This window comes from Pan troglodytes, chromosome 3 (genome assembly GCF_028858775.2).
Source record: "Pan troglodytes isolate AG18354 chromosome 3, NHGRI_mPanTro3-v2.0_pri, whole genome shotgun sequence".
Lineage (NCBI taxonomy): Eukaryota > Metazoa > Chordata > Mammalia > Primates > Hominidae > Pan > Pan troglodytes.
This window is the reverse complement of record NC_072401.2, coordinates 129,029,730-129,042,079: the sequence shown is the minus strand read 5'-3', so window position 1 is coordinate 129,042,079 and position 12,350 is coordinate 129,029,730.

The window sequence follows — 12,350 nt, the reverse complement described above, 5'->3', positions numbered from 1 at the left end:
TCAGGCAACTTGATGATAGATAAATAGTACTTAAAAAATCTTATGAGCCACCGCCTCAAAAAAAATAATGAATACAGCTTCAGTGATCTGTAGAACGATATTTTTAAAAGACCAATGTACGTTATCGGACCCCCACAAGAAAAAAGAGAAAAAGATGGGGGCAAAAAATATTTAAGAAAGAATAGCCAATGAAAAACATAAATATACATATTCAAGAGGCTCAGTCAATCCTAAGCAAGATAAATTCAATGAAAACCACACCAAGGTACATAATAATCAAGTGACAGTCATAATTTGACCATCAAAGTCAAATGATTATCAAAGATAATAAGAAAAATCTTGAAAACAACCAGACAAAAATCAATATATTACACACACAAAAAAGTAATATAAATGATGTTGACTTCTCACAAGAAATAATGGAAGGAAAAAGACAGTGAATTGACATCTTTAAGTGCTGATGAAGAAAGCCCCTGTCAATTCAGAATTCTATTACCTAACAAAAATAGTAATTTAGATAAATGAAAACAAGATAATTCATCATCCACTGACCTGCACTACAAGAAATGCCAAAGGAATTTTTTCACACTGCGTGGATTTGATAAGAAATAGAAACTCATATTGTCAGAAAGTAATCAAGAACATCAGAAATGGGAATTATGGGCTGTGCATGGTGGCTCATGTCTGTAATCCAATCACTTTGGGAGGCCGAGGCAGGCGGATCACTTGGGCCAGGAGTTCGAGACCAGCCTGGCCACCATGGTGAAATCCTGTCTCTACCAGAAATAAAAAATTAGCTGGGTGTGGTGGAGTGTGCCTGTAATCCCAGTTACTTGGGAGGCTGAGACACGAGAATCGCTTGAACCCAGGAGGTGGAGGTTGCAGTGAGCTGAGATCGCACCACCACACTCCAGCCTGGGTGACAGAGTGAAACCCTGTCTCAAAAAAGAAAAAAGAAAGAAAGAAATGGAACTATGTAGATAAATATAAAGAACTATTATTTTGTTTCTTTATTTCTTTAAAATACACATCAGTAAATAATGTGAAAATTAAAATATTTTATTTGGCCAGTTGTATATCTTCTTCCCTTTTAAAAAAATATGAGACAGGGTCTTACTATGTTGCCCAGTTTCATTTCAAACTCCTAGGCTCAAGTGAACCTCCTGCCTCAGCCTCCGAAGTAGCTGGGACTAGAGGTGCGCTTGGCTGTGTATCTTATTTTGAGAAGTGATTTTTCAGGTCATTGGCCCATTTTTTAATAAAATTACTTCTTTCTTGCTATCAAGTTGAGTTCTTTATTTTGATATTAACCCTTTATCAGATGTATGGTTTGCAAATATTTTCTCCCAAGTCATGGGTAGTCTCTTCACTCAGTTGATTGTTTCCTTGCCTGTGCAGAAGCATTTTGGTTTGACACAATCTCAGTTGCCAATTTTTGCTTTTGTTGCCTGTGCTTTTGGGGTCATATTTTAAAAAAATCATCGCCTAGACAAATATCATGGAGCTTATCCTTTATATTTTCTTCTAATAGTCTTACAGTTTCAGGTCTTGTGTTTAAATCTTTGATCCATTCTGTGTTGATTTTTGTATATCAGCTGACATAAGGGTTCACTCTCATTCTGCTGCATGTGGAGGTCTAGTTTTGACAACACCCTTTATTGAAGAGGCTGTCCTTTCCATATTGTGTGTTCTTGGCACTTTTGTTGAAGATCAGTTGCCTAAATGTATGGATTTATTTTGGGGCTCTCTATTCTGTTCCATTTGTCTATATGTCTGTTTTTAGGCCAGTACCATGTTGTTTTAATTACTATAGCTTTATAAATTATTTTGAAATCAGGTAGTATAATGCCTCCAGCTTTCTTCTTTTTGCTCAAGATTGCTTTGGCTACTCAAGGTCTTTTGTAATTCCAGGTTAATTTTAGGATTGCTTTTTCTATTTCTGTGAAAAATGCCATTACAATTTTGATAGGGACTGCCCTGAATCTGTAGATTGCTTTGTGTAGTATGGTGTATTAGTCTGTTTTCACACTGCTATAAAGAACTACCTGAGACTGGGTAATTTATGCAGAAAAGAAGTTTAATTGACCCACAGTTCTTCAGGCGTAACAGGAAGCATGACAGAGAAATGACCATAGTTCAGATGTCAGGGATTAGCACGGGATTGTGAGGGATGATGGCTCCAGTCCTGAAAAGCCCAACAGTGGCGCCTTTGGAGGGGGCATAGCCATGTTTCCCTCTCTGGTGGTAGTGGAGGGGTCTGCAGTGGGGATGGCTGTTGGTTACCTCAGTTGCTGGTGTCCTCTATAGAGCAGGTGAGTGGGGACCACAGTAGCCCATGCTGTGCGGCTGATACTAATAGCTCCTACCCTTGTCTTTTGTTCCTGTCTCTAGATGTCTCAGGTATACTGCTGTCCTTTGATTGTTCCACATTGGTTATTCTCCATTTTTCTCCTCCACTGTGTTACCACAGGTTCTTAAATGGGCCCTTGATCCCTCCCAAAGTTATTATCATTTATGGATAACTATTATTATCCATAACAATACTCTGCCATCTTGCTAACATCACTGTCCTCTCCAATTCATTTAATAATTATAAGATTATTTATTTATTTATTTATTTTGAGACAGAGTCTCGCTCTGTCGCCCAGGCTGGAGTGCAATGGCCTGATCTCGGCTCACTGCCACCTCTGCCTCCTGGGTTCAAGGGCTTCTCCTGCCTCAGCCTCCCAAGCAGCTGGAATTACAGGCGCATACCACCACCGCTGGCCAATTTTTGTGTTTTTAGTAGAGACGGGGTTTTGCCATGTTGGCCAGGCTGGTCTCGAACTCCTGACCTCAGGTGACCTGCCTATCTCATCCTCCCAAAGTGCTGGGATTACAGGCGTGAGCCGCTGCACCAGCTGACATCTATACAATTTTATTTATTATTATTATTATTATTATTATTTAGAAAAAGTCTTGTCTGTTGCCCAGGCTGGAGTGCAGTGGCACGATCTGAGCTCACCGCAACCTCCGCCTCCCATATTCAAGTGATTCTCCTGCCTCAGCCTCCTGAGTAGCTGGGATTACAGGTGCCAACCACCATGCCCGGCTAATTTTTGTTTTTTTAGTAGAGACAGGGTTTCACCATGTTGGCCAGGCGGTCTTGAACTCCTTATCTCAGGTGATCCACCCACCTTGGCCTCCCAGAGTGCTGGGATTACAGGCGTGAGCCACTGCACCCGGCTGACATCTGTGCAATTTTAAAGATACTTCCTTATAGGATGCTTTGGTTCTTCATCTGTTTAATCATAGCTACATCTCTATTTCTTTTTCTTCTTTTCTTTCTTTTTTTTTTTTGAGATGGAGTCTCGCTCTGTCACCCAGGCTGGAGTGCAGTGGTGCAATCTCACTGCAACCCCCACCTCCCGGGTTCAAGCGATTCTCCTGCCTCAGCCTCCGGAGTAGCTGGGATTACAGGCGTGCACCACCACACTCAGCTCATTTTTGTATTTTTAGTAGAGACGGGGTTTCACCATGTTCACCAGGATGGTTTGATCTCCTGACCTCATGATCTGCCCGCCTCAGCCTCCCAAAGTGCTGGGATTACAGGTGTGAGCCCCCACGCCCAGCCATGTCTCTATTTTTTTAAGTAGCAGTACACATTCAATTCACCAATTCCCTACTTTCTGTAATCAGAGTTGGTGTCAGTTGCTTTGTCACTATCATCACATGAAAAGAATAAGGTTCTAGATTTCAAGGCAGCATCTGATACTTCCTTTGCTTAACTACTCTCCTAAAATCAAGACATAGGAACAAGATCCCCCCCAAAACTCATTCAAGTCCTACCGTCTTGCCCACTATGTGTCAAATAGCGGTGTGGTACCCTCATAGCATGTATCCTAGGCTCTGAGAAAAGTAAGGAAAGTCAACATTTAATGAATATTTACAATGTGCCAGGCACTATTCTAAGAAGTTTGCCCATGTTAGCTGATCTAATCCTCACATTAGGTTTATTCTTTTTCCATTTTATTGGTGAAGAACAGATACTATTTTACAGATTAAGAATCTGAGGCAGCCTGGCTCCAAAGCCCACTCCAAAGCACCACACGTCAAGTGCTGGCATCCATTATTCATTCTTCCTGCTTTTGCTCCTGCCCCACTTTGTCTATTCACCGCATGGAAGCCAGTGAAATTCTGTTAAAACATTTTAGATCATGTTGGCCCTCTGCTCAATCTCTGCAGTGGTCCCCATCTCACTCAGAGTAAAAGCTGAAGTCCTTTCAGTAGCTTACCATGCTCCTCCACGTGGTCTTCTTTCCCATCACGTATCTGCTTGACCTCACTCCTGCTGTTTTCCCTACATCCACTTCACTCCAGCCACACTGGCCTTCTGACTTCTCCCAATACACCAAGCATACTCCAGCTTTGGCACTTGCTCTTCTCTCAGCCTGGAGGGCTAAGTGACTCACCCTCTCCTCTTTCAAGTCTGTATCTGATGTTAACTTTTCAGCACAGCCTTCCCTGCTCATTCTATTTAAAAACTTCAAGTCCCTCCCTTTTCCTGGAAAACCCTGTTTCCCTTCCCTGCTTTATTTTCAGAAGAAGAATCTCAGGCAGCCTGGCCTCTCTGCTTTATTTTCCCTTACACGCTTCAACATCATACTTCTTTATTCTGCTCATGGTCTGTTCCCCCACTAGAATGTCCTCTGTGAAGACAAGTTTTATTATTTGTTCTTTTGCTGCTGTACCTTCACTATCTAGAATAGTACTTAGTGTATAATAAGTCCCCAGAAAAATATTTGATGAATGAATGAATTAATCTAAATATATGGAAGTTGGAGCAGAGGTTGAGAGGCTGAACAAGAATGGGTGGGTACAAGTCTACAAGGAGGAATACCTCAGAGGCCTGGAACAGAGAGGGTAGGCAGGATTAATGCTAGGACATGGAATAAAGAGGAGGAGGCTGCCTTGGGCTATTACTTGTTCTTCTAACTCCAGGGATCCTTATTTGACCTGTGTGTATCTTCCTGTAGGACAAGGGTTCTTGATTTTGCACAAGATAGTGATTTGACAGTCTGATGAAGCCTATGGACCTTTCTCAGAGCAATGTTTTTAAATGCATAAAATACATAGGATTGCAGGAAATTATTATGAAATAAAATTATCAAAATATTTTATACTTTGTGATATGATGCAATGTGTATATTTATAAAAATCTAGCAGCTGATTTAATAACTCCTATAGTTTTAAAGTAGCAATGACTGCAAGTAATATTTTATTATACCTACATCTGTAATGCAATGTGAAAATGTTTGCAATTTTTGGTAGTTGCAAAATTACTATAGTGACTTATATAGCTACTACAGTGATTTGTTGTTTATATTTATGGAATCCTAATCTTCAGTCAGATATTAATGAAAATAAATACTTCACTTTTTTTCTCATCGAAAAAATAAAAATAAATAAAAATGTGGTTTATATACGCAATAAAATATTATTTGGCCTTAAAAAAGAAGGAAATCTTTTCATTTGGATAACTTGGATTAACCTTGAAGACATTATACTAAGTGAAATTAGCAATCACAAAAAGACAAATGCTGCATGATTCTGCTTATATGAAGGATTCAAAGAAATCCAACTCATAGAAACAGTGAGTAGAATGGTATTTGGTCCCTTCTACCATGGAAGGGGGAGGGGAAACAGGTAGCTGTTGTTCAACTTTTAGCTCAACTTTGAAACATGGAAGATGAAAAAGTTCTACAGATGTATTGAATTACAGTGTGCATTTAATTAGTAATACTGTACTGTATGTACACTTAGAAATTGTTAAGAGGGTAGATTTATGTGTTTTAAAAAATATATATTTATGTATCTTTTAGAGAGGGGGTCTCTCTATTTTGTCCAGCAATCTTCTCACCTCAACCATCCCCAGCACACACCACTGCACTGGCCTCTGTGGTGTTTTTTTGTTTGTTTTTCTGCAAAGGAAAAAAAATTGGTCTCGTAAGCCAGACTCTTCTCCTAAAATGCAACCCACTGTATGTGCAGGTGTCATCATTCTATTTGTGCTGCCCGGTAAGAATTAGGCCTCAGGGAATAGGCACAAAATTGCTGATAGCCAGGCTACTGCTATTTTTTAAAAAATAAATTGTTCTTCACCCTTGGTCCTGGAGTTTTATGTATACTACCAAAAGTTGGGTATTTGCCAACTTTACCAGCATCAGTGAGACTGTGTCAGGCTGAGTTACCTTGCAAGTAGGGCAAAATCCAAGACTCTTCAAAGTTTGTGACAAGTTTACAGATAAAATAGATTTTGTTGATTTCCTGATTATTCCTCCATTTCTTGAATAACACTGCTTGGTGATCATAAATTAGTAATTTATTTATTTATTTATTTATTTTTGATATGCATAGGGTGAGGCCTGGCAGGGTCCCAAACATGAAGCTTCTGTGTCATCAAGATGCATCACCCTCCTGGCACATTAATTTTTGTCACCAATGAGAAGACTGAGCTTTAGTGTTGTTTTTACTGGGGTTTCATTACACAGACAAAATTGATTAAATCACTGGTCACACGATTGAACTCAATTTCTAGCCCCCTACTCCTCCCTGAAGGTTGGGCTGATTTCACCTTTCAAAAAGCCCAACTCTTTAATCACATGATGTGTCTTTCCATCACGGCGAGCCCACAACCTGAAATAAATTTATGTTTTTATCCCTCGCCACTCCCCACCCTTTCCCCTGAGTCCCCAAAGTCCATAAGTCCATTCTATCATTTTAATGCCTTTGAATCCTCATAGCTTAGCTCCCACTTAAGAGTGAGAACATATGATGTTTAGTTTTCCTTTCCTGAGTTACTTCACTTAGAATAATGGTCTCCAATTCCATCCAGGTTGTTGCAAATGCCATTATTTTGTTACTTTTTATGGCTGAGTAGTATTCATTCCATGGTATGTATGTAATTTCCTAGATTGACTCACAGCCCTCAAGAAAGTGCTATACTTGCAACAGTTTTATTATGGTTTACAGATAAAGTAGATTTTGTTGATAGAAGACACACACAGAGACACACGCACACACGCACACACACAGAGACAACAGCTTTATTATGGTTTACAGATAAAATAGATTTTGTTGATAGAACATATATATGTATATCTCACATTTTCTTTATCCGCTTGTTGATTGATGGGCATTTGGGCTGGTTCCATATTTTTGTAGTTGATCTGTGCTGCTATAAACATGCATGTGCAAGTATCTTTTTCGTATAATGACTTCTTTTTCTCTGGGTAGATACCCAGGGGTGGGATTGCTGGATCAAATGGTAGTTCTACTTTTAGTTCTTTAAGGAATCTTCACACTGTTTTCCATAATGGTTGTACTAGTTTACATTCCCACCAGCGGTGTAAAAGTGTTTTCTTTTCACCACATCCATGCCAACATCTTTTAAAAAAAAATTTTTTTTTTATTATGGCCATGCTTGCAGGAGTAAGGTAGTATCCCATCATGGTTATGATTTGCATTTCTCTGATAATTAGTGATGTTGAGCATTTTTTCATATGTTTCTTGGTCATTTGTATATCTTTTGACAATTGTCTATTCATGTCTTTAGCCCACTTTTTGATGGAATTGTTTTTTTCTTGCTGATTTGTTTGAATTCCTTATAGATTCTGGATATTATAATAGTACATTCTCAGATGTATAGATTGCAAAGATTTTCACCCACTCTGTGAGTTGTCTATTTACTGACTATTTCTTTTGCTGTGCAGAAGCTTTTTAGTTTAAGTAAGTCCCATCTGTTTATCTTTGTTTTTGTGGCATTTGCTTTTGGGTTCTTGGTCATGAAGTCTTTGCCTAAGCCAGTGTCTAGAAGGGTTTTTCCAGTGTTATCTTCTAGAATTTTTATGGTTTTAGGTCTTAGATTTAAATCTTTGATCCATCTTGAGTTGATTTTTGTATAAGGGGAGAGATGAGGATCCAGTTTCATTCTTCTACATGTGGCTTGCCAATTATCCCAGCACCATTTGTTGAATGGTTTTCTTTGCTTTGTTGAAGATCAGTTGGCTGTAAGTCTTTGGGTTTATTTCTGGGTTCTCTATTTTGTTCCCTTGGTCTATATGCCTGTTTTTTTTTTTTTTTTTTTTTTTTTGAGACAGAGTTTCATTTCTGTTGCCCAGGCTGGAGTGCAGTGGCATGATCTTGGCTCACTGCAACCTCTGCCTTCCAGGTTCAAGCAATTCTCCTGCCTCAGCCTCCTGAGTAGCTGGGATTACAGGCACCTGCCACTGCCCCTGGCTAATTTTCTGTATTTTTAGTACAGATGGGGTTTCACCACGTTGCCCAGGCTGGTCTCGAATGCCGCCTGCCTCAGTTTCCCAAAGTGCTGGGATTACAGGCATGAGCCACTGCGCCCGGCCTATATGCCTGTTTTTTATACCAGTACCATGCTGTTGTGGTGACCATGGCCTTATGGTATTGTTTGAACTCAGGTAATGTAATGTGGTGCCTCTAGATTTGTTCTTTTTGCTTAGTCGTGCTTAGGATATGCAGGCTCTTTTTTGGTTCCATATATGAATTTTAGGATTTTTTTTTTCTGTTCTGTGAAGAATGGTTATGGTATTTTGATGGGAATTGCACTGAATTTGTAGATTGCTTTCGGCAGTATGGTCATTTTCATAATATTGATTCTACCCATCATGAGCATGGGATATGTTTCCATTTGTTTGTGTCATCTGTGATTTCTTTCAGCAGTGTTTTGTAGTTTTCCTTGTAGAGGTCTTTCACATCCTTGGTTCAGTATATTCCTAAGTATTCTATTTTATTTTTGCAGCTATTGTAAAAGGGGTGGAGTTCTTGATTTGATTCTCAGCTTGGTCATTGTTAGTGTATAGAAGGACTATTGATTTGTGTACATTAACTTTGTATCTTGAACTTTTGCTGAATTTATTTACCAGTTCCAGGAGCTTTTTGGATGAGTCTTTAGGGTTTTCTAGGTATACGATCATATCATTGGTGAACAGTGACTGTTTGACTTCTTCTTTACTGATTTGGATGCCCTTTGTTTCTTTCTCTTGATTGCTCTGACTAGGACTTCCAGTACTATGTTGAATAGAGGTAGTGAAAGTGGGCATCCTTGTCTTGTTCCAGTTTTCAGGGGGAATGCTTTAACTTTTCCCCGTTCAGTACATTGTTGGCTATGGTTTGTCGTAGATGGCTTTTATTACCTTTCAGTATGTCCCTTTTATGCTGATTTTGCTGAGGGTTTTAATCGTAAAGCAATGCTGGATTTTATCAGATGCTTTTTCTGCATCTATTGAGATGATCATATGACTCTTTTTTAAATTTTATTATTATTATACTTTAAGTTTTAGGGTACATGTGCACAATGTGCAGGTTTGTTACATATGTATACATGTGCCATGTTGGTGTGCTGCACCCATTAACTCGTCATTTAGCATTAGGTATATCTCCTAATGCTATCCCTCCCCCCTTCCCCCACCCCACAACAGTTCCCTGTGTGTGATGTTCCCCTTCCTGTGTCCATGTGTTCTCATTGTTCAATTCCCACCTATGAGTGAGAACATGTGGTGTTTGGTTTTTTGTCCTTGCGATAGTTTGCTGAGAACGATGGTTTCCAGTTTCATCCATGTCCCTACAAAGGACATGAACTCATCATTTATTATTATTATTATTTATTTATTTTTAAATTATTATTATACTTTAAGTTTTAGGCTACATGTGCACAATGTGCAGGTTAGTTACATATGTATACATGTGCCATGCTGGTGTGCTGCACCCATTAACTCGTCATTTAGCGTTAGGTATATCTCCTAATGCTATCCCTCCCCCCTCCCCCCACCCCACAACAGTCCCCAGAGTGTGATGTTCCCCTTCCTCTGTCCACGTGTTCTCATTGTTCAATTCCCACCTATGAGTGAGAACATGCGGTGTTTGGTTTTTTGTCCTTGCGATAGTTTTCTGAGAATGATGATTTCCAATTTCATCCATCTCCCTACAAAGAACATGAACTCATCATTTTTTATGGCTGCATAGTATTCCATGGTGTATATGTGCCACATTTTCTTAATCCAGTCTATCATTGTTGGACATTTGGATTGGTTCCAAGTCTTTGCTATCGTGAATAGTGCCGCAATAAACATACGTGTGCATGTGTCTTTATAGCAGCATGATTTATAGTCCTTTGGGTATATACCCAGTAATGGGATGGCTGGGTCAAATGGTATTTCTAGTTCTAGATCCCTGAGGAATCGCCACACTGACTTCCACAATGGTTGAACTAGTTTACAGTCCCACCAACAGTGTAAAAGTGTTCCTATTTCTCCACATCTTCTCCAGCACCTGTTGTTTCCTGACTTTTGAATGATTGCCATTCTAACTGGTGTGAGATGGTATCTCATTGTGGTTTTGATTTGCATTTCTCTGATGGCCAGTGATGGTGAGCATTTTTTCATGTGTCTGTTGGCTGCATAAATGTCTTCTTTTGAGAAGTGTCTGTTCATGTCCCTCGCCCACTTATTGATGGGGTTGTTTGTTTTTTTCTTGTAGATTTGTTTGAGTTCATTGTAGATTCTGGATATTAGCCCTTTGTCAGATGAGTAGGTTGTGAAAATTTTCTCCCATTTTGTAGGTTGCCTGTTCACTCTGATAGTAGTTTCTTTTGCTGTGCAGAAGCTCTTTAGTTTAATTAGATCCCATTTGTCAATTTTGTCTTTTGTTGCCATTGCTTTTGGTGTTTTAGACATGAAGTCCTTGCCCATGCCTATGTCCTGGATGGTAATGCCTAGGTTTTCTTCTAGGGTTTTTATGGTTTTAGGTGTAACGTTTAAGTCTTTAATCCATCTTGAATTAATTTTTGTGTAAGGTGTAAGGAAGGGATCCAGTTTCAGCTTTCTACATATGGCTAGCCAGTTTTCCCAACACCATTTATTAAATAGGGAATCCTTTCCCCATTTCTTGTTTTTGTCAGGTTTGTCAAAGATCAGATAGTTGTAGATATGCGGCATTATTTCTGAGGGCTCTGTTCTGTTCCATTGATCTATGTCTCTGTTTTGGTACCAGTACCATGCTGTTTTGGTTACTGTAGCCTTGTAGTATAGTTTGAAGTCAGGTAGCGTGATGCCTCCAGCTTTGTTCTTTTGGCTTAGGATTGCCTTGGCAATGCGGGCTCTTTTTTGGTTCCATATGAACTTTAAAGTAGTTTTTTCCAATTCTGTGAAGAAAGTCATTGGTAGCTTGATGGGGATGGCATTGAATCTATAAATTACCTTGGGCAGTATGGCCATTTTCACGATATTGATTCTTTCTACCCATGAGCATGGAATGTTCTTCCATTTGTTTGTATCCTCTTTTATTTCATTGAGCAGTGGATTGTAGTTCTCCTTGAAGAGGTCCTTCACGTCCCTTGTAAGTTGGATTCCTAGGTATTTTATTCTCCTTGAAGCAATTGTGAATGGGAGTTCGCTCATGATTTGGCTCTCTGTTGGTCTGTTATTGGTGTATAAGAATGCTTGTGATTTTTGTACATTGATTTTGTATCCTGAGACTTTGCTGAAGTTGCTGATCAGCTTAAGGAGATTTTGGGCTGAGACAATGGAGTTTTCTAGATATACAATAATGTCATCTGCAAACAGGGACAATTTGACTTCCTCTTTTCCTAATTGAATACCCTTTATTTCCTTCTCCTGCCTAATTGCCCTGGCCAGATCTTCCAACACTATGTTGAATAGGAGTGGTGAGAGAGGGCATCCCTGTCTTGTGCCAGTTTTCAAAGGGAATGCTTCCAGTTTTTGCCCATTCAGTATGATATTGGCTGTGGGTTTGTCATAGATAGCTCTTATTATTTTGAGATACATCCCATTGATACCTAATTTATTGAGAGTTTTTAGCATGAAGGTTGTTGAGTTTTATCAAAGGCCTTTTCTGCATCTATTGAGATAATCATGTGGTTTTTGTCTTTGGTTCTGTTTATATGCTGGATTACATTTATTGATTTGCATATGTTGAACCAGCCTTGCATCCCAGGGATGAAGCCCACTTGATCATGGTGGATAAGCTTTTTGATGTGCTGCTGGATTCGGTTTGCCAGTATTTTATTGAGGATTTTTGCATCAATGTTCATCAAGGATATTGGTCTAAAATTCTCTTTTTCGGTTGTGTCTCTGCCAGGCTTTGGTATCAGGATGATGCTGGCCTCATAAAATGAGTTAGGGAGGATTCCCTCTTTTTCTGTTGTTTGGAATAGTTTCAGAAGGAATGATACCAGTTCCTCCTTGTACCTCTGGTAGAATTCGGCTGTGAATCCATCTGGTCCTGGACTCTTTTTGGTTGGTAAGCTATTGATTATTGCC